The following is a 21,269-nucleotide window of genomic DNA, read 5'->3' on the forward strand; positions in this document are numbered from 1 at the left end:
TCTCGGCTTGTCGACGCAAAGTGACTCAGCGGCACATTACATCTGGCCTGTACAATTTTTTTTTTCCTCCGAGAGGAATGCCAGAGTCTGGAATCATCACAGTTGCAACATATCATTGCAGGGTCAAATAATTAGTTTTCTGAAATATTTTGATCAGTAGAGAAGAAACAGTTTATCGTGTTCAGAGAGAGCTGTAGGCTATTTTTTACCCTGCAACCCCGGTTGTCAGGGAGTGAGTGCTAGCGGGTGGGAATAAACTTGTCCTTACTGTGTGGGGTCATCAGACCTGGACATTTTCTTTTCCCCCACAAGCCCCAGAACAGCCTTCTGTGGACACCTTTTTTGATGCTTTATGTTTGATCTGTGATGAACCCAACATGATCCAGGTTGCTGAGGCAAGGATGAACCTAACACAAGGGGGCCGATTGGCTGAGGACTACGGCAATGAGTTCCAGCAGTGGTCCACTGAAGTTTGGTGCATGATGCAGCGCTCAGGTGCCAGTTCTGCAAATGTTTTTCCGAAACTCTTAAGGACGCTCTAGTGAGAGACAGGATGAACAGCAGGCCGCCCATTATAATTCCCAGAAGCAAGTCCATTTACCTGAGGTGGAGTCATTGGAGCTCAGCGTTGCCAGCTTTTGTGTGGTGGAGAAGAAACGTAGACAAGATCTCGGACTCTGTCTATATGTCACGGACATGGTTTGTGGAACCACTGTGCCACGGACCGTGGAGAGCCTTGAGGGGCGTGACAAAGCAAACCCCTGACTGTTCACTACAGCCTCTGATGATGAGGTTAGACTTGGCTCCCAATGAACGCCAGATGCCACTCCAGGACAGACCAACGGATGCGCAGCAGCTGGACCCAGAGGACAGACTGGAGGGAGCAGCTGCCAGAGTTTGACAGAGAAAACAGAGTTCGCATCATAGTGCAGCAGACAGAATTCGCACCAGAGTGTAGCAGACAGTGTTTGTATCAGAGTGCAGCAGGCAGGATCTGCATCAAAGTGCAGTAGGCAGGATTTGCACCAAAGTGCAGCAGGCAGTGTTTGCATTAGAGTTCAGCAGGCAAGATCTGAATCAGAGTGCAGCAGGCAGGATTTTCACCAGAGTGCAGCAGGGACAGGTATGCAACCTTACACAACTTAGACTGCAAAACAGGTAGGTTGCTCAGGCACCTCCCCAGTGGGGAGGAAGCAATATATACATAATGTCCCACAGCTATTGGCTGGGGAGGAAATAGCAAGTGCACGCGCTGACCTTTAAGAGGGTGGGAGTGCACGCGTGCGTGCCCTAAGGACATGGCCAGAGGACTGGCTGGAAGCATGCAGAACATGGGGAAGGGAAGAACTGACTGCAGCACGGGTGAGTGAAGTGACACGTCAGAGACGCTGCCTGTCAGAGCAGGACTCTGGCATGGTGCTAACAGTACCACCCCCTTTACACCCCCTCCTCTTCAGGCCATCGAGGAATTTCCAGAGGAGAATCAGAGCGTGAATGTTCTCCTTTGGCTCCCAGGATCTCTCTTCGGGACTAAATCCCTTCCAGTCAATGAGGAAGAAGGTCTTGCCTCTCACCTTCTTCATGGCCCAGATGTTGTCCACCTCAAAAACATCATCAGAGGCTGTTGGCATGGGCATGGTACTAGGATCCTTCAAGAAGGGACTAAGGATGCCTGGCTTCAGCAGAGATGCATGGAAAGCATTCGGAATCCATAAGGAAGAAGGCAACTTCACTATATAGGAGACCTCATTGATCTGCTTCAGCACCTCGAAAGGCCCGATAAAACGAGGAGCCAACTTGTAAGAGGGAACCTTCAGTCGGACGTACCTGGATTAGAGCCACACTTTGTCACCAGCATGGAAGCACGGAGGATCCAGATGCCTTTTGTCTGCATGTCTCTTCATGCAGGCGGAGGCCGCTTCTAAAGTGGCTTTGGTGTCCTCCCACAACTTCACAAAATCCTTGGAGAGGATATCTGCCACAAGAACAGCAGAAGGAATCATCACCGGGAGAGGAACCTCGGGTTGCCGCCCGAACACAATGTAGAGAGATTCTCCCGAGGCGTCACTAACGTGATTGTTGTACGAGAACTCAGCCCAGGGAAGCAATTTCACCCAATCATTATGGTGGGCATTGACGAAGTTTCGCAGGTAATTGCCCAGGACCCAGTTGACACGCTCCACTTACCTATTGGACTGGGGGTGATAGGCCGATGAGAAATCCAAGGCGATATCCAGATATTTACAGAGAGCCCGCCATAATCTGGAAATGAACTGCGAACCTTGATCGGACACAATGTGACGAGGAAATCCGTGCAGGTGGAAAATATGTTTGTTGAAGCTGTCATCCAGTTCAGGAGCGGACGGAAGAGCAGACAATGGGGTAGAGTGCGCCATTTTGCAGAAGCGATCCACGAATAAATGATAATATGTGAGCACTACACAGATCAGGAGCAAGTATGTACAGATAGGTCAAATGGCCTACCCCAAGGGAAGAGGCCTGATACCAAAAGATGCAAAGTAAAAAAATAATGGCTTACCTGTTAAGATGTGTTGTTCACGATAGGACAGATGGTGCCAAATTCAATCCCCACACGTTTCACCCATGACTGGCTTCATCAGGAGATGTAAAGATAATGGCACATAGCAGAGGATCAGTGTCCCGTGGATGAGGCTGCTGCAGCCTTTACCCTAGTTTTCCCAACCAAAAAATACCTTAGCGTACACCTGTGATAGAAAATCCACATAGGGGACTTCCATAGGGTATGGTTCCAAAATAGTGGGGGTGCTGTCCCGGCCGACGGTGACGCCCCTCTTGGAATGTGCTTGGCACATCTTATTGAATATTGAACTACGCTTAGACAACTCTGCATTTCACTAGGACCTTTTTCATTTGGGACTATCATCCCTATGTTGCTATCTTCCCACGCAGAGGTAATTTAATATTTAATATTTATTTTTTATTTAGTTTTGCACAATTATTATTGTTTCTTGTTTACATTTTATAGATTTATTCCCACATTTGGCTGGAATATCTTTTTGCTGTTTGGATTTTCCGGTTTCTTAGAGCAAATATAATTCTTTTTTATACCTGAAAGACTAGTTCTTGGAAAAAAAGGAGGAGATGCTGCCTCCCCATTTCCCTTACAATTGTGCTTTTTATCTGGGCCTGAATGGACCGCCATGAAATAATATGTTAATGAAAGTTTATGTAAGGGTCATATTGGTCCTTCCTCCTCTCCTGTGGCTGCTGGATTTTTCTTTGTCATTTTCCTCTGCTTACCACCCTGAAAGCAACCGTTAGTCTGAGCGCAAATCAATCTTTGGAACAAATTTGGAGGTGCTTTGTCGCAGCTCGGCAGGAGGACGGGTCTTCATTTTTACTTCTCTCTGAGTTTGGGTAAATCAGTTTTCCGAAACCTCACAGTTTTTCTGTAATTATTGTTTTCATCCTCATTTTGGACAATTATCTCCAATTAGTTCTGAAAGTCCTGTGGCGGATGTTGCTGTGCTAAGACTTGGGGATGTCTGGAGGGATGTACAAAAGAATATTAGGACTTCTCAGATTTGCCAAAAACAGAAGGCCGATAGATCCAGTGGAACCTGTTTTTAAAATTGGCGATGGAGTGTGGTTATCATCTAGAAATATTAAGACATAAAGTGCGTCTGCAAAATTGGATCTAAAGTTTATTGGGCCCTGTGTGAGATCTTAGAGGTGGTCAATCCAATGGTGTTTAGATTAAAGCTCCCTCCATCCCTTCACATCCCAAATGTTTTCCATAAGTCTCTATTAAAGGAATTTGTGACTTCGGCAGTATCTCCCTCATCCCCGCCTCCTCCAATTTCAGTCGATGGAGGTTTGGACTATAAGGTTCAAAGAATTGTGAATTCTCGTAGGGTCTGAAATTCCCTCCAATTTCTTATTCACTGGAGGGAATATGGACTTGAGGAGAGATCCTGGATCCCACCTTAAGATGAGATGGCCAAGTGATTAGTCAGAGCCTCCCATCTGAGATTTCCTAGTAAACCTGGGAGTCCTGTGGCCCTCCTAGAAAAAGGGGTACTTTCACAATTCTGTGAGGGAGGGCCAGGGCTGTAGTCGTGGCTGAGATTAGCAGGTCTTGCGCATCCTGGTCTCTTGTCTCATGCAGATATCGTCCCATGATCAATGTACTTGCTTGTTTATTGTTCGCACCATCTGGGACTTCTCTCCGTTGCCTAAGGTCCCCTCCGCTTGTTTGCGGACAAACAGAGTCACAGTCCAGTTGTAACTTGAAACATAAAACTTTACTTTCTTCTTTGCACAGCTCATCCTTAACAGACGCAGCATTTACATAAGCTTCCTTACAACTCGCACTTTCCACTTTCCCTGCACTCTTCCCTTGGTCCTTCAGTATGTGCCCGGGTCATACAGCCTCTTGCGGTAACACAGCATCCTCACTGTCCAGATTCTCTGTGCTTGGGATCCCTTCGTCCGTTTCGCACCGGATCTCAGGGCATCAGCCCATGCGATGATCTGCCACATATCGAGCGACCTGCATCCCCATACTGCTATTTACCCGCTGCTGCTTCCGCTTCACCGCTGCTGAACCCTGTGGTGGTTTAACTGCACTTCTGTCCACCGAGCCCTGGATGGCTGGGTTCTTCCCTTTAACGTTACAGGGCTGCTGGATGGCTCGGGCTCAAAGCCCACCCTAGCCGCTCTGTTCTAACTAGGGAACTCTTCCTGCCTTATCCCCAGTAAACCCCTCCTACAGTTAACTATCTACACTACTTATTATAATAAGGAGTAATGGGCCCCATATAGTGGGCCGAACAGGGTACTGCTCTTTCCCTATGTTTATCATTATTTGTTAGCAGAATTGAGATTCAATAACAATTGCTTAAAGGTAACATTTACATAGAGGGAGGGAGTAGAGTATCACACAGTCCCGGTTATCCCTCTTACATTTCCACACCTCAATTTTATTATTATTTTTATTATTATTATTGTACATTTTTATAGCGCCATGTGTTTGGGATACATTTACGAACAGCTCCGATGTCTAATCTGGTGCAGGGGTGTTTTGAAGCTGTAAGTACTTTGATTGACAGCTCAGTCACTCAATCTGATGCAGGGGCAACCTGAAGCTGTCAGTACTTTGACAATTCAGTAGTCCACTCTGGTGCTGGGGCGTGCTGAGCGGTCGGTGTTTTTATTGACGGCTCTGCCGACCATTCTGACACTGGGAGGTTTTGGGCTTCCTTCCTGTGTTCCTTGTCTCAGGTGATTGCCCAGTTACTTAGATGGGCTGTTAGTCCCAGATCTCTGCCCGATGTACATTCAGCACTGTGTGGTCTGTCTCTCTGTGCCTTGTGTTCTGTTTATCTATCTTTTTGCTGCCTGACCTTGGACCTCATTGTGAAAATCCGTTTTGCCTGCTCCCTTTGCTCTGATCCACTTTCCTCCTGGTATACTGACCTCAAACCATTGCCTGACTACACTTTTGTCTCTTCCCTCTGTTTATGAAGTACCCTCCTGACTTCTGACCTTGGACTCTTCGATTACCCTGACTCTTGGCTTGTCTGCACGAAGTGACTCAGTGTCACATCTAATAGGAGTTCTCAAAAATTGTAATAAAATGGTCCCTGTCACATAATTCAAACTGCAGTCTGTCTTAATCACGTGTCATGATGAGCTGCAGTCTGAAGAAATACAGCTCCTGAAACCTGTGTCTCAATGACAGAGGAGATGTATCTGATGCACACATACCAGATCTGCTGAAGTAGGACTGTAACATCAGAAGAAATAAATCTCCTTGGCTTACTGCTCAGTTAGAACTGAGGTTGGAGAAAAAATCCTTTGTGTTCAGTCAGCCAAGGAGAAGATTTACTTCTTCTCCTGTCATAGCCCTTCTCCTCGGCTCATAGAGGTATGTGTGCTTATGATACAGTTCCTCTGTTAGTTGAGACACAGATCTCAGGAGCTGTATTTCTTTATCCTGCAAGTCCTGACACGAGACTAGGACAGGTTGCCATTTGAATTATATTAACGGGGTTTATTTTAATTATATTCTTGGAATATCCCCTTAAGGTCAGATTAGATTGAATTCCTCATTATTTCTCCAAACAGCAAATTACTATAATTATTTGCATTTTTAAATTAATAGTATGCCTTTATATATGCAACACTAGAGCCATTAGACAATTTAATCATGTGCCTCGGTCAAGAGGCCATTATTTCTTTGTTAACTGTCCCAGTTTGCTTTGAAAAATATCTGTTCCTATTAACAGACACCATACAATAGTAATCTTTGTAGCTGCATTACGAATGTGATCACAGCTGTTATCTAAACTCATTGACCTGTTATAGTCAAGTGCTTTTCCAGGTTTATCACGAAGCTACAGCTCAGAAAATACTTTTCCTGTCTTGAAGGTATATCTAACATATCTGCTATACAGTTGCAATTAAAATTAATAATATCCCATTGCAAATTAGGCTTATTGTGCTATCTGCAATTAACCATCGAAACAAGAACAATGCAAATTGCACAATACAACTAATAGAACAAGTGTTTTCTCAAAATTCGGCATAAAATGCCACAATTGCTAACTACTGCCGACTGCCATCTCAAAATTATTCACCCACTTTATGACAAACATCCTTAGAATTAAGTAGAGACCCCTTGGCTGTTATAACCTGCTGTAAATGTAATGCATACCCAGACAACCAGCTTCTGGCAGAATTTATGAGGAATCTTAGCCCATTCCTTATGGGCAATGGCCTCCAAGAATCGAATGTTCTTGGGTTTGCCTTCTTAAAATCCATCTAAAGATTTTCTACAGGGTTCAAGCCAGGCGACTGTGATGACCATTCCAGAATCTTCCAGGTCTTCTTCTGAAATCAAGTTTTGGTGACTTTGGGGTTATGATTGTTATCCCTGTAGATGTCACTGAGCCATCGCCATGCTTCACTGTAGACATCACTGAGCTGCTGCCTTTTTTATCTATAGGCATCATAAATCCACCACCACGCTTTACTATAGGAATCACAAAACCACTGCCATGCTTCATAATCGGCATAATCGAGCCTTCTCCATGCTTCACTGTAGGCATAACTGAGTCCCCACCATGCTTCACTGAAGACATCACAAGATCAGCATGTTTCAATGTCCACACCATCGAGCCATCACCATCTTTCACTGTAGAAATCACGAAGATACTGTCATGCATCTGTGTAGACATCACCAAACCACAGCCATGCTTCACTGTAGGCATTACCAAGACATCACCAAGCTTCACTGTATGCATTACTAAGCCACCGCCATGCTTCACTGAAGGCATCACTGAGCCACAGCCACACTTCACTGTATGCATTCCCAAGCCGCCGCCATGCTTCACTGAAGGCATCACCGAGCCACAGCCACGCTTCACTGTAAGCATTCCCAAGCCACCGCCATGCTTCACTGTAGGCATCACTGAGCCACTGCCATGCTTCAGTGGAGATATCTTTGTAATGGGGTAAGCACTACTCTGTATCATATGGCTGTGTTATACTGTTTTATCATTCAGTTCAGTGTAGAATGCAATAGGTTCCCCTAATTGTGGTTATAAGCAGCCGAAATTTTATGTTATAAATATATGTCTACACAGGGAAATTGGGGCTCTATGTCTAGGAAACAAAGCTAGTACCATTTTTGAAACACACTTGTTATTTCAGACGATATTTCAGAATAACCTGTTTTTTTGTGCTCATGAGCAATAAATAAATTTTTGGCCATCATAACTCTTATTTCCTATATTTTTCCCCTTTGCGGACTTTAACGCAAATTCTTTGTTGTCTCAGAACTAGTAGGTGGAAACTATCTGCTATGGTGTCTCCTATACGCAGCCCATACAAACATAAAAGATTCCTGCTCTCCTGACCTTATGTAGTACATATTCAGAAGCAGCAGCATGTACAACATTATGCAGCAGTACTGAGCAGTGTGACTGTGAGTCCAGCCTTGGGATAAGAAAAAACACTTATTAGAAAGCAACTGCATAGTCTGTACATCTCTCTGCCCTTCTCTTTCACTCTGTTCCTCTCTCCGTCATCTCTCTTCGTAGACTTCAATACGCAGCAGTAATCTGATCCGTCAGTGATCTGGCAATTTGTCTTTTCTTGACCAAGAAGAGTTTTAGCTGTTCTTCAGAGTGGAAGATGAGTTCAGTAGACAGGGGGCGGAGAAGTGGCTCATAAGTGGAGAAAGGAGCATATTTCTCTTGTAAGAAATAGAAGTGTAGATTACATAATTTTGATCCTTTTTAGCTTAAAAATTAATCATCCTATTATTACACCTGGCTCTCAGCCAGTAAGAGTACACTTCATGTTTGATAATCAGAAATACATTCTTCTTCTAAGAGGTTTTATTTTTATGCTAAGCTTAGCAGCAGAACATCATAGCAACCCTTTCCCTTTTCTGCCTTTTTTAATAGACAGTCATTTTGAGCATTTATAGCCTGGATGATATCATATCAATGTACTAGAAAATGGCAATAAACTACTACCGCACTTTAGTCATTTAATAAAGAATCAGCTTAGAAGTAGTTTCTGAACTTCTTGAACTCCTGAATCTCCGAATGAAGGCATGTGACCAATTCTCACGCATTTTTTGACGTATGTTTTTTTTTTTTACTCAAGTTGGTCTTTTTTTTTATGAAAATGTAACTCTACATGAGGTTTTATAGACTCAAATGTCAGCAGAAGGCATGGATCTTCATAGAAGCGGGTCCTCTCTTTAAGATCCTCATTTCTTCAGAGTGGAGAGCGCCTCTAAAGGGTGTCTCCTCCACTGGAGGACCTGAGCTGTCCTGCGTTACATAGACAACCCATTCATTTTAAAGGGCACAGTGTAATGCTTCATGTCCCCTGTGGTGGCGCTGCTGGAAATCTGAAAACTTAATGTCAGGTTTTCTCAAAGGTTAGAGCTGATTATTGATGGCCCCAGCAGAGGAAGGCTTAATGACTAGATTATTGTCATGGGAGCCTTCAAACAGCCGTAGTCCCATTAATCAGCTGAACTGTTCAATTGCAAAATACCCAATGTGCATATACAGAGGTGTATCTAGGTTTTCTGGCACCCGGGGCCACTTAGTTATGCGCCAACGAGCTGCTCTCCCTAATTCTCTCAATGTTCAGTGAAAAACTGAGAAAAGCAGGAAGAACACCTCATTGTCACATGACAGCAAATATGAAAATCACATATCACATATGAGTGAAGTGGCCATGTTATGACTGCTGGAACCTGAAAGCAGAGCTTAATCCTGACAGTTAGGATATTACACGTTGTTAGGACTGGCTACAGGGCTTCATTTTATAATTAAAGGGTGCGTCCAGGTTTGAGATGAAAGTCTGCAGTCATTCTATGTGACTGCAGGCTTCTGAATTCTCACAGCGCAAGCACTGCACACTTTCAGGATTCTCCCTTGCCGGTGGCCAGAGTGGACGGTCATGACAGCACAAGTATGTGATTTGGATACTTCTGGCCACATTCTAACTAGACGTGTCCGGCCTCAGTCAATTCATTTTCATTGAATGAGGCCACACATGTCTAGTCAGCACGTGACCGCATGTATGTAAATCACCAACATCAGAGAATTATGATAGCAGTGCGCACTGTGAGAATTCAGAAGTCTGCAGTCACATAGTATGACTGCAGACTCATCACAACCTTGGACATCCCCTTTAATGTTCCTAACATAAACAAAAATATGAGAATTAGTATCACAAAAAAAAAAACACATTTACATCCAGGTACCTGATAGATGACGTTGTTTGTGGAGTCGCCTCTTTCTTTTCATCTTCACCTTGTCCAGATGCCATGATGACTCTTCTCATCCACCGGCAGAGCTCGTTTCTGCAGACTTCCATCTTCTCCTGTCTTCTGCAGCACATCCCGACACAACACCCTTAAAGATAGCAGTGTTATTATAATGCTCCGGAATAACAATATCTGCCCTAGGCTGAGCCCCTGAGTAAATAATTGCCCCTCACTTTATTCCCAGCACATAATATGACCCTCACTGTCCCTCTTATGGTACATGCCATCCACACTGCCCTCTCTCTCTTTTCCATACTTCACACTGCCTTCTCATACGGTGTCCCTCCTAGAGAGCCCAGTCTCTCTACTGTGCCCCTTCATTACACTCCTCCTACTTGGCATACTGTCTCCTCCTGGCTGTTACCCTCACACTACTCAGTATCTATTATGTGTCCACTCACACTTTCATCCCCCCATACTGTCTGCACACATTTCTAATAGCCTCCTCATGTACATCCCCCCTGCTAGCTATACTATCTCCTCACTTATTTACCCCTTTGCTCTCAATATTTCCTCCTCCGCATTCCCCCGACTCCCCATACTGTGTCCTCACACATCCCATCACCCTCGCTCCCAATACTGTGCCAGCACACATTTTTCCCTTCGCTACTGTGTTCACCCCCATCTCCTCAATCACCCCCACAGAATATATCCATTCCCCTTCCGACAGAATCCATCCCCCTCCACACAGAATAAATGCACCTTGCCCCACACATGCTAAATAAATTCCCACCCCCCACATACACACTGAATAAATTCCCCCCCACACACACACACAATGAATAAATCTCTGAACCTCCCTTCCATACACTCTGAATAAATCCCTAATCACATACACACACACACTGAATAAATCCCTGACCCCCCCAACACACTGATTAAATCCTGCCTCCCCAACACACACACTAAATAAATCTCCCCCCAAAACACTGAATAAATAAACACATACACACACTGAATACATATTCCCCATAAACCCACCCCACGCTGAATTTTCGGTGTCTTCAGCTCCACAACTACAGGAGCACTTACCACCGAGTCTCTTCTTTCTCCTGTGCGCCGGACAGTGACATCAGCAGCGTGATCACATGACTTGATCACGCTGCTGGCGTCGCTCTGACCCAGCGGTCAGAGCCTCAATTGTACTCGCAGCTGTTAGATGTGAGTACAATTGATCCCTGGGAGCCGGTGCGCTGCAGCTTCTCTGTGCCGGCTGTCAGCTTGACTCCCAAACCGGGGGCGGCAGAATGCAACCGCCGAGGGAGACACTTTGTACCGCCGCTTTAGGCAGCCCAATTGTGCCCCCCTGCCAGCTGCGCCCGGGGCACATGCCCCGGCTGCCCCCCCTAGATACGCCACTGTGCATATACCCGATCAAGACACAGTGGGGTCCTCACGCATTCCTCTTCCAGATTTTAACCAGAGAAGGGGTTCTCCATCATAACACATTGTGTGGACATTGGCTGAGCAGATTAGGTTCCAATGGGTGACCATGATAAGTTTATGGTATATTCAACCAAAAGGAGGTCTCATGATTAATGCATGTAACGGGGTAATTACCCTTTGCTATATTTTTGGGTTCCCCTTTGTATTTTTTTATGTCCCCGTTGGCGTAAGAATGCTTCTTTTTTGACTTGCCACTTTTGTCCTGATCAGCGAAAAGGTTCTTACCCTAACCTATTAAAAATGTGTTAAATTGAGCAATACTCTTTTTAAGTACTGTATATCTTTATTTCATTTTCTTTAAGGGAATGTGTCACATGCATTTTTTAAAATTACCAATAATACCACATACAGGGGACAAAACCATCACACTATGACCAGACCACATGTTACCATCACATAGTGACCGAATAAAACCACATACAAGTAACGAATTCTGACACACCATGACTAAACCACATATTACCACTACATAGTGATCAAATAATACCACATACAAGGAACAAATTCCATCACACTATAACCAGACTACATATTACCAAAACTTAGTGACCAAATGCCAATCATTAATTTAAAAAATATATACTAATATTACCATAAGTGCCATTATACACAGGAGCTCTGCACATAGTATAAAGTGTATAGTGTCAGTGTACAGGTAATGCAGTGATCTCAGGTGACATTATAATACACAGGTGTTTTGTATATAGTGTATAGCGTACAAGTAATACAGGGATCACCAGTGACATTATACACAGGAGCTCTGTATATAGTGTCAGTGTACAGGTAATACAGTAATCCCCAGTGACATTATACACAGTAGCTCTGTATATAGTGTCAGTGTACAGGTAATACAGGGATCACTGGTGACATTATACAAAGGAGTTCTGTATATAGTGTCAGTGTACATGTAATACAGTGACTCACCAGTGACATTATACCCAGGAGTTCTGTATATAGTGACAGTGTACAGGTAATACAGTGATCACCAGTGACATTATACACAGGAGTTCTGTATATAGCATAAGTGTACAAGTAATACAGGGATCACTGGTGACATTATACACAAGAGCTCTGTATATAGTGTATAATGTATCGGTAATACAGTTTTCACCAGAGACATTATACACAGGACCTCGGTATATAGTACATACTGTACAGGTAATACAGTGACTCACTAATGACATTAAACTCAGGAGCTCGGTATATAGTGCATACTGTACAGGTAATACAGTGATCACCAGTGACATTAAACTCAGGAGCTCAGTATATAGTACATACTGTACAGGTAATACAGTGATCACCAGTGACATTAAACTCAGGAGCTCAGTATATAGTACATACTGTACAGGTAATACAGTGATCACCAGTGACATTATACACAGGAGCTCTGTATATAGTACATACTGTACAGGTAATACAGTGACTCACCAATGACATTATACACAGGAGCTCTATATATAGTGTCAGTGTGCAAGTAATACAGGGATCACCAGTACCATTATACACTGGGGCTCTGTATATAGTATGCAGTGTATAGTGTCAGTATACAGGTAACATCTCTAGTTGAAGTCCTCCTTTTCACCAATTTTTCCCCAACTTCAACACTATGCAGCTGAATACAGATGTGCACCCACCATTAATATATAATTGCTTATTATGCAACCCACCATTCCAAAGATAAATTGTAAGTCACCAGTGTGCCCCCCACTAACTATAAATAGCCACTTTCCCCACCCAATAAATATATAAATTAATTAGCACCTGTACTCTTTCCCCCAATTCTATACCAATCACACTCCTGCATCCTCAATGCACCCCACTCAGTACCTCACACTGCCTCGATTTATTATTAATACATGCCCCTGTCCGCCCCAATTCATAATGTAATATCCCCTCTCCACCCCATCTGCTACTCATTATCAACTGCTCTCTCCCACCCTCAATTCATCATCATTTGATCTCACCCACACTCAATACAGCATCATTTGCTCTCCCCCACACTCAATACATCATTTACTCTCCCCACCCCCAATTCATTATCATTTGCTTCCCCCACCTTCAATACATAATCGTTTACTCCCCCCCACCCTCAATTCATCATTATTTTCTCTTCCCCACCACCTACCCTCAATTCACTTTCATCATTTGCACCCCCACACCTATTTAATTAATTTAATTAATATATTATAAATTAAAAAAAAGTTTTTCATACTTACCTCTCATACTTACCTCTGCCTCCAGCTCTACTACTGATATCCTGTTGTGCGTACATGCCATGCCTGAGCGTGGACATCATTGCCAAGGCGCCGCCACCAGCAAGCACGTCACAGAAATGGCGGAGGAAACTCTCCAGGAACTGCGCTGCCATTTTGTTTTGACGGGAATAGAGCTCCAGGAAAGGTCCGTGCACCGAGATGTCAACCGCCGATGGCGGCATGACGGCGCACAATACACAATTATACCCTGGACCCAGTGAGCAGAAGCAAAGAGGGTGGTCCCGAACTTGGTCACCGGGCCCCATACACCAGCAAGAGCAGTATTGCCCTGATGGTGGCCCTGGTTCTGTCTGTCAGTGCCATAAGACCATCCAGATTCCAAACGAGTGAAGACTCTTGGCCAACCAAAGCCAACAGAGGGTATAATTACCAGTGGACGGATTTAGCAATGCACACAGTGGACTGTCCATTTCCGAGGGTACAAAAGTTGAAGTTAAAATTGGCCAAACTTTGTAGTGTCGTAGTGTCTACGAGGAGCAATGGAAGTTCAGGGCGATATCCCATTAAGGGACTGGTGCAACCCAGCACCATGTAATAGACCAGGCTGTGGTAGAGGGAAGCCTATCATGCACTCATAGATACTAGAAAGAGCAGTCAGTTTGGCATAGCCTGACCTGTAGAGATAAAATTACCCGTCCTTAATTTAACGATCGCCCTGGAGATCCCCTCTAACTAGTAGAGTAAATTGAGAAGTGGCTGTCGAGGTGCCAGTCACTTCCAATATCTCCTACCCGCCTGACTCTGCACCGTGCCCTCTCTTCTCCCTAAGCTTGTCTGTTCCTAATTCATGTGTGTGATTCATGCAGGTATGATGTGAATCTAGGTGGGGGTGCTTTAGTTTGGGAAGAAGCATCGTGTGCCCACGTATACCAGCTTTGCAGAAAACACCGCCCACCTACCTGTTCTCTGCATCAATATATATGGATATATGAAAGCCTCTTTCTCGCTGGCTTCTGCCATGTTTGGTTATATCCCGTACGCCATGACTCGCTGTGGCACAGAAGCCGGCGATCACCGGGCAGTAGCAGAGGTGGCAATTTGACTGTCGGACTTCATAGGTTACCTTTGCTCCCAGCAAAGCATTTGCTATGTCATCATTCACGATGCAAAGCCTCCTACCATCTCCCACACATAGTATTACAAATTTCCCCTACATTAAATAATATGAGGAAATCAAAGCTCTTAAAGACGTTCTGTGTCATCGGCTTTTATAAAAATGTATGATCTTGAAAAGTTACTCTGCAGCAATATAAAAGGGCATCACCATTAATGACCCATACATACAATTTTGATACTTAAAGGGGTTGTCCAGACTTTACCATGAAATGCTTATCCTTAGGGGTATATCATTAATGTCTGATCATTGGGGGTGCGACACCCGATACCCCCGCAGATCAGCTGGTCCCAGTGTTGGCCAGAACTCCTCAGTTACGGAACTGCACAGCTCAGTCGCCTGTATAGGGACCACGGCCGGGTACTGCATATCCACCCTATTTTAATCAATAGAGGATGGATGTGCAGTACCCGGCCACAGCCACTCTTCCGTCAATGGAGCTGTGCTGTGTAGCTCCACAACTGAGCAGTTCTGAAAAAGCTGATCTGTGGGGGGGCGCCAGGTGTCACCCCTCCACCGATCAGACATTGATGACCTATACTAAGGATAGGCCATCAATTTTAATGTTCAAGACAACCCCTTTAAAGAAACACTTCAAATTGATATTTTCTATCTGCTGTCAAATACTGCTTTTATCTGTCATAGTGTACAGCTTGTTCCCCCGGCGCACGCACTGATGTCAGGAAGGTGAAGTGAGTTCATTTGCAGTGAACTACCAGGATCTGTTGGAGGCACCACTAGCAGGTGAACTTTCTCACACTCGCGGTGTCCTCAGATAGGGAATAGGAGTTCGCAGGGAGGCACTGAGCATACGCTGCTTAATGTCTCTGTTAGATGACAGGCTGTATGGTCGCATCATGCAACCATGCAGCCTGCCATCTAGATGTAGCAGAGCTAGACTCGTCGTGGGACAAATGGATTATCATCATCTCTGCAGAAAGGTGAGGAATATTGATGTTTTTGTAACTCTTTTGTAGACGACAATGGCGTCGGGAGAATGGGTGAGGTCGTAAGTATGGTTTAATTAAGATTTATTAAAGGAGTCCATGTCATTCTTTCAATTAAAGGACTTTTTTCTGTGTGTGTGTGTGTGTTTTAGTACGATATGACTATGGGGTTAGTAATGGGGGCATCTTATTGATCCCTCTTCATTACTAACTTCGGGGCTTGATGTCACCTGACAATACAAAGGTGACATAAACCCCCCAACTATCGCCTCATTTGCTCCTGCAAAGAGGGAGGAGTGCCAGAATTGGCACATCTTAGAGATGTGCCTTTTTGGGGGCAGCTGAGAGCTGATGTTTTAAGTCTGGGGGGAGCAGTATCCATGGCCCCTTCCTAGGCTATTAATATCAGCCCGCAGCTGTCTGCATAGACTTTGCTGGTTACTAATTATAGGGGGACACTGACATTTTTTTAGGGTCCCCCATTTTAATAGCCAGTAAAGGCTAAGTGTACAGTTGTGAGCTGATATTTGTAGCCTGGGAAGCTCCATGGGTATTATTCCTTTCCCAGGCTATAAACATCTGTCCCCAACCATCGGCTTTCTCTCTGCTGGTTAAGAAAATTATGCGCGAGCCCACGACATTTTTTTTTTCAGAAAAAAAATCCTTTATTAATTCAATACATGTACAGTAAGCTGCATACACACTGTACTAATTGTATATGTCACTGCAATCTATACATCTAACTATTCTATATGTATTTACTCTATGTAATCCATCTATTCTATGGTATCGGCTCCTGCAGTGATTTTACAGTACATGGCTGCTGAATTGCCGGCTTCATTTCTATCAATCTATGTAATATATATACATATACTGTATATTATTATTATTTATTATTATAGCGCCATTTTTTCCATGGCGCTTTACATGTGAGGAGGGGTATACATAATAAAAACAAATACAATATTCTTGAACAATACAAGTCACGACTGGTACAGGAGGAGAGAGGACCCTGCCCGCGAAGGCTCACAATCTACAAGTATATACTGTGTGCCATTGACATCTATATATCTATGTATTCTATGTGTATATATCTATTCTATCTATTATATTCTAACCTGTTACTCTGTGATTTTTCTGTACGCGGCACATGAATTGCCGGCTTTTATTTCATCTATCTATCTATTATCTATCATCTATCTATTATCTATCTATTATCTATTATCAATCTATTATCTATCTATCTATCTATCTATCTATCTATCTATCTATCTATCTATCTATCTATCTATCTATTATCTATCTATCTATCTATGTATCATCTATTATCTATCTATCATCTACCTATCTATCTATCTATCTATCTATCTATCTATCTATTATCTATCTATCATCTATTATCTATCTATCTATCTATCTATCATCTATCTATCTATCTATCTATCATCTATTATCTATCTATCTATCTATTATCTATCTATCGATCTATCTATTATCTATCTATCTATCTAGCTATTATCTATCTATCTATCTATGTATTTATCTATCTATTATATATATTAATGTGTGTTTTGAAGAATATTTCCTTTGAAAACGATGTGTGAGTGACAGAATTGCTGCATGTAAAAGCTCATGTTAAAATCGCATTGCAATCGGACAACAATCACACTGCATTCGGGTGTAAATCGGATTGTGCCCGCATTACACTCATGCGACTCTCGGCAGGGAGACTCGGACCGATTTTTCATACATTCAGTGTGACTCCGGCCATATCCGCTCTCCGGTTAACCCTTCCTGTAGACAGATTTGCTGTTCTCCTCTCACGTGTTTCCCATGTGACAGTACAAAGGGTAGCAGACGCGGCTGCATGCTAATGTGCCTATGATGATTATAAGACGTCGTTGCTGCAAGACTTTTCTTTTTCAGTACATCAGATTAGCCAAACACTAGCAAATCAGATGTGATGGGTACAACAAATGCTCCGTGAGTCACTGTGCGGTGAAGTCAATGATCGCGCCGAGCGTAATTGTGTATCCGATAAACAAACAAGCAAGGAGGCATCGGCACCGCCTGCCCAAAGCCACGCCGCATTGTGCACCGAGTGGTGGTGATGTCACCTGCCAAGTTGTCAATTCAGTGTGGGCACACGGGACATATTTTATAATGTCAGTGGTGGGCGCAGTGAAATAGTGTACAGAAATAGCTCCAGGCTACAGATACAGCACAAATTTCATTTTGTTATCACAAATCATCCCCTTTGAATAACCTTTCATAGGAAGACGGTGATTAGCTGCAGCGGTAACTTGTTTATTAGTTAATTATTTTAAAGCAATAATTAGACTTTACAGCCTTTAGTAGTATTATTAAAGGGAACCTGTCACCCCGTTTTTTCAGTATGAGATAAAAATACTGTTAAATAGGGCCTGAGCTGTACGTTACAATAGTGTATTTTGTGTACCCTGATTCCCCACCTATGGTGCCGAAATAACTTACCAAAGTCGCCGTTTTCGCCTGTCAATCAGGCTGGTCTGGTCATATCGGCATGGTGACATCGCTGTTTCTTCCCCCAGATCTTGCATATCTTTCCGTTGGTGGCGTAGTGGTTTGCGCATGCCCAACTGCTGAGTCCACTGCGCAGGTGAAGAAAAAACGAGCGATCGGCGCTATTTCCCTGGTGATCGGTGGGGGCGGCCATCTTCCTGAGGCCGCGCGTGCGCAGATGGAGTCCTCTGCTGCCCGGGGCTTCAGGAAAATGGCCGCCGCGATCTCCATCTGCGCACGCGCGGCATTTTCCTGAAGCCCCAGGCAGCAGAGGACTCCATCTGCGCACGCGCGGCCTCAGGAAGATGGCCGCCCCCACCGATCACCAGGGAAATAGCGCCGATCGCTCGTTTTTTCTTCACGTGCGCAGTGGATTCAGCAGTTGGGCATGCACAAACCACTACGCCACCAACAGAAAGATATGCAAGATCTGGGGGAAGAAACAGCGATGTCACCACGCCCATATGACCAGACCAGCCTGATTGACAGGCGAAAACGGCGACTTTGGTAAGGTATTTCGGCACCATAGGTGGGGAATCAGGGTACACAAAATACACTATTGTAACACACAGCTCAGGCCCCATTTAACAGTATTTTTATCTCATACTGAAAAAACGGGGTGACAGGTTCCCTTTAATAATAAATAATTAATAGTAGTTAGTTAATAATGCTGTGCAATATGGAGCCCTCTCCAACATTTGATCGGCAGAGATGCCCAAGGATTGCCTATCAGTTTGCGATTTTCAGTTTTTTTTGCTCCCCTTCTTCCCAGAGCCATAACTTTTTTTTATTTTTCCATCAGTATAGCCCTATGAGGGCTTGTTTTTCTGCAACGAGTTGTTCTTTTGAATGACACCATTAATTTTACCATAGATCGTGCTGGAAAATGGGCAAAAAAATAAAAAAAAACGTGCAATTCCACAATTGTTTTTTGGGTGGTTTTTTTCACTATGTTCGCTAAATGCTAAAACTGACCTACCATTATGATTCTCCAGGTCATTACGAGTTTGTAGATACCAAACATCTATAGGTTCTTTTTTATTTAAGTGGTGAAAAAAAAAATCCAAAATTTTCTATGAAGCAAAAATTTGCTTATGTCGCCTTTTTTCAGAGACCGTAGCATTTCCATTTTTGGGATCTATGGCTCGGTAAGGGCTTATGTTTTGCGCTCCGAGGTGATTGATACCATTTTGGTGCAGATATGAAGTTTTGGTCGCCCGTTATTGCATTTTTTTTGCAATTTTGCTGAGACCAAAAAAACATAATTCTGGCGTTTCAATTTTTCTTCTTGTTTATTGATTGGATTAATTATTTTTATATTTTGATCAGATATTTCTGAACGCGGGGATACCAAATATGTGTGTTTTTTATTTATAGTTTTATTTTCAATGGGGTAAAACGGGGGTGATGTGAACTTTTATATATTTTTTATGTTTAAAAACTTATTTTGTTTTTACTTTTTACTTACTTCAACAGTCTTGAAGCAGCCCTGCTATGTGTAGCAGAAATCACGATCTCCTATGAAGGTCAGCCACGGGCCGGAGTTCGGAGGAGATTCACAACGACAGGCACAGGGGTCTTCTGTAGCCCCCCGGCTGTCATGACAAACCCATCAGTGCCTCATAATCACATGACAGGGGCGCCAATGGGTGGGACTTGTGACACGCGTCTGCCCTACTCCTTGTTAAATCCCGCTGCCATTGATTGACAGCGGCATTTAACTGGTTAACATGCACGGGTGAATCTCGGCTCTTGCCCTGAACTGCTCAGCTATGATTGGCTGCAGCGCTGACAATAACAGACAACAGCAAAGACTCAGTGCTGGACGCCACTTAATGAATTTGGCGCTTCTTCTCAGTGGTGTGCGTGATCGAGCGCTTGTAAAAACAAGCAGGTTTGCGATTTATTGCTTCTTAAAATTTTCAGCCCTTCTTGAGATATTATCACGTTTCTTCTCATTACAGCTTGTTGCCTTAGAGACCGACCACCGCTGCTGTTTAGTTTGTATGTACTGCTCTGCAGCAATGGTCGGTCTCCAAGGCAAAGAGCTTAATGCAAAAAAGAAAAGTATTAAGTATTAATATCTCAAGAACGGCTGAAAACTTTAATAAGCAGTAAATTACAAAACTGACTGCTATTACACACCTATCCCAGGCTCTGCTTCCTTCCCCTGGGTCCGCTGCCCTCTGCTGTGCTCCACGTCAGGTTTTCTAAGTTGCCCGGAGTGGATCAATGATTTAATCTCCCCAAACCTATTTAAGAACCATTTAGACGCACACCTGTTTCTTGGGACTGAGTCTCTAGGCGGATGTTTTGTGTGCTCCTGAGATTACAAGTATTTGCTGAACACAGGACCTTCAATGCTCAGCATCCATAGCACCGCTACATCTACAGCAGAGATTCTATCAAAACTGCATCAACCAGCCCAGTAAGTGACACATTGCTGGAATCAGGGTTTCGTTCCCTACATCATGCTTCTCTCAGATTACATAGCAAAAATCTTGTGCCGGATTCCCTTTAAGTGACGGTTTATTCTAGTAATCTGAGAAGAAATTCTCCTTATATACCAGTCTTAATAAATCTTCTCATATTAGTAACTTACATAACCTTTCATCTCGCAGTGAAGACACTAACACGCTGATGGAAAGACATGAAATATTCCGTATTTAGAAGTCTGTGAATCACAAGGTTCATCATCCTGCAAAGTCCGTTAATGACAAGTGAGTAGGACGTGGGCGTCAGTTCCTCGGAGGGCCGCACTTCACATGTCAGAAGACACAAGCTTGTTTGTGATACACAGTAAGGATGACACCCGGCAGGACAAGAAAAAATGAAGATGGGTCCGGAATGAGCATAAAAATGTAATAAAGGCATAAGACACTCAGGACAAAGAGTAACGAGCATCATTATGTGCTTAATTAGATCTTTCCCCTTTGTAAAAAAAAAATGAGTCCCTTACTCCAGGACACCTATCCTTAGAACATCAGGTCACCATTGGTCATGTGTACATAACTTCTTTTTCAGGCAGATTCCATCCGGAATGCAGCTGAAAAAGCACAGAAAGACCGGCGCAAATAATGGTCATAAATTCACAGCAATGTAAA

The sequence above is a fragment of the Ranitomeya imitator genome, chromosome 4 (genome assembly GCF_032444005.1).
Source record: "Ranitomeya imitator isolate aRanImi1 chromosome 4, aRanImi1.pri, whole genome shotgun sequence".
Classification (NCBI taxonomy): Eukaryota; Metazoa; Chordata; class Amphibia; order Anura; family Dendrobatidae; genus Ranitomeya; species Ranitomeya imitator.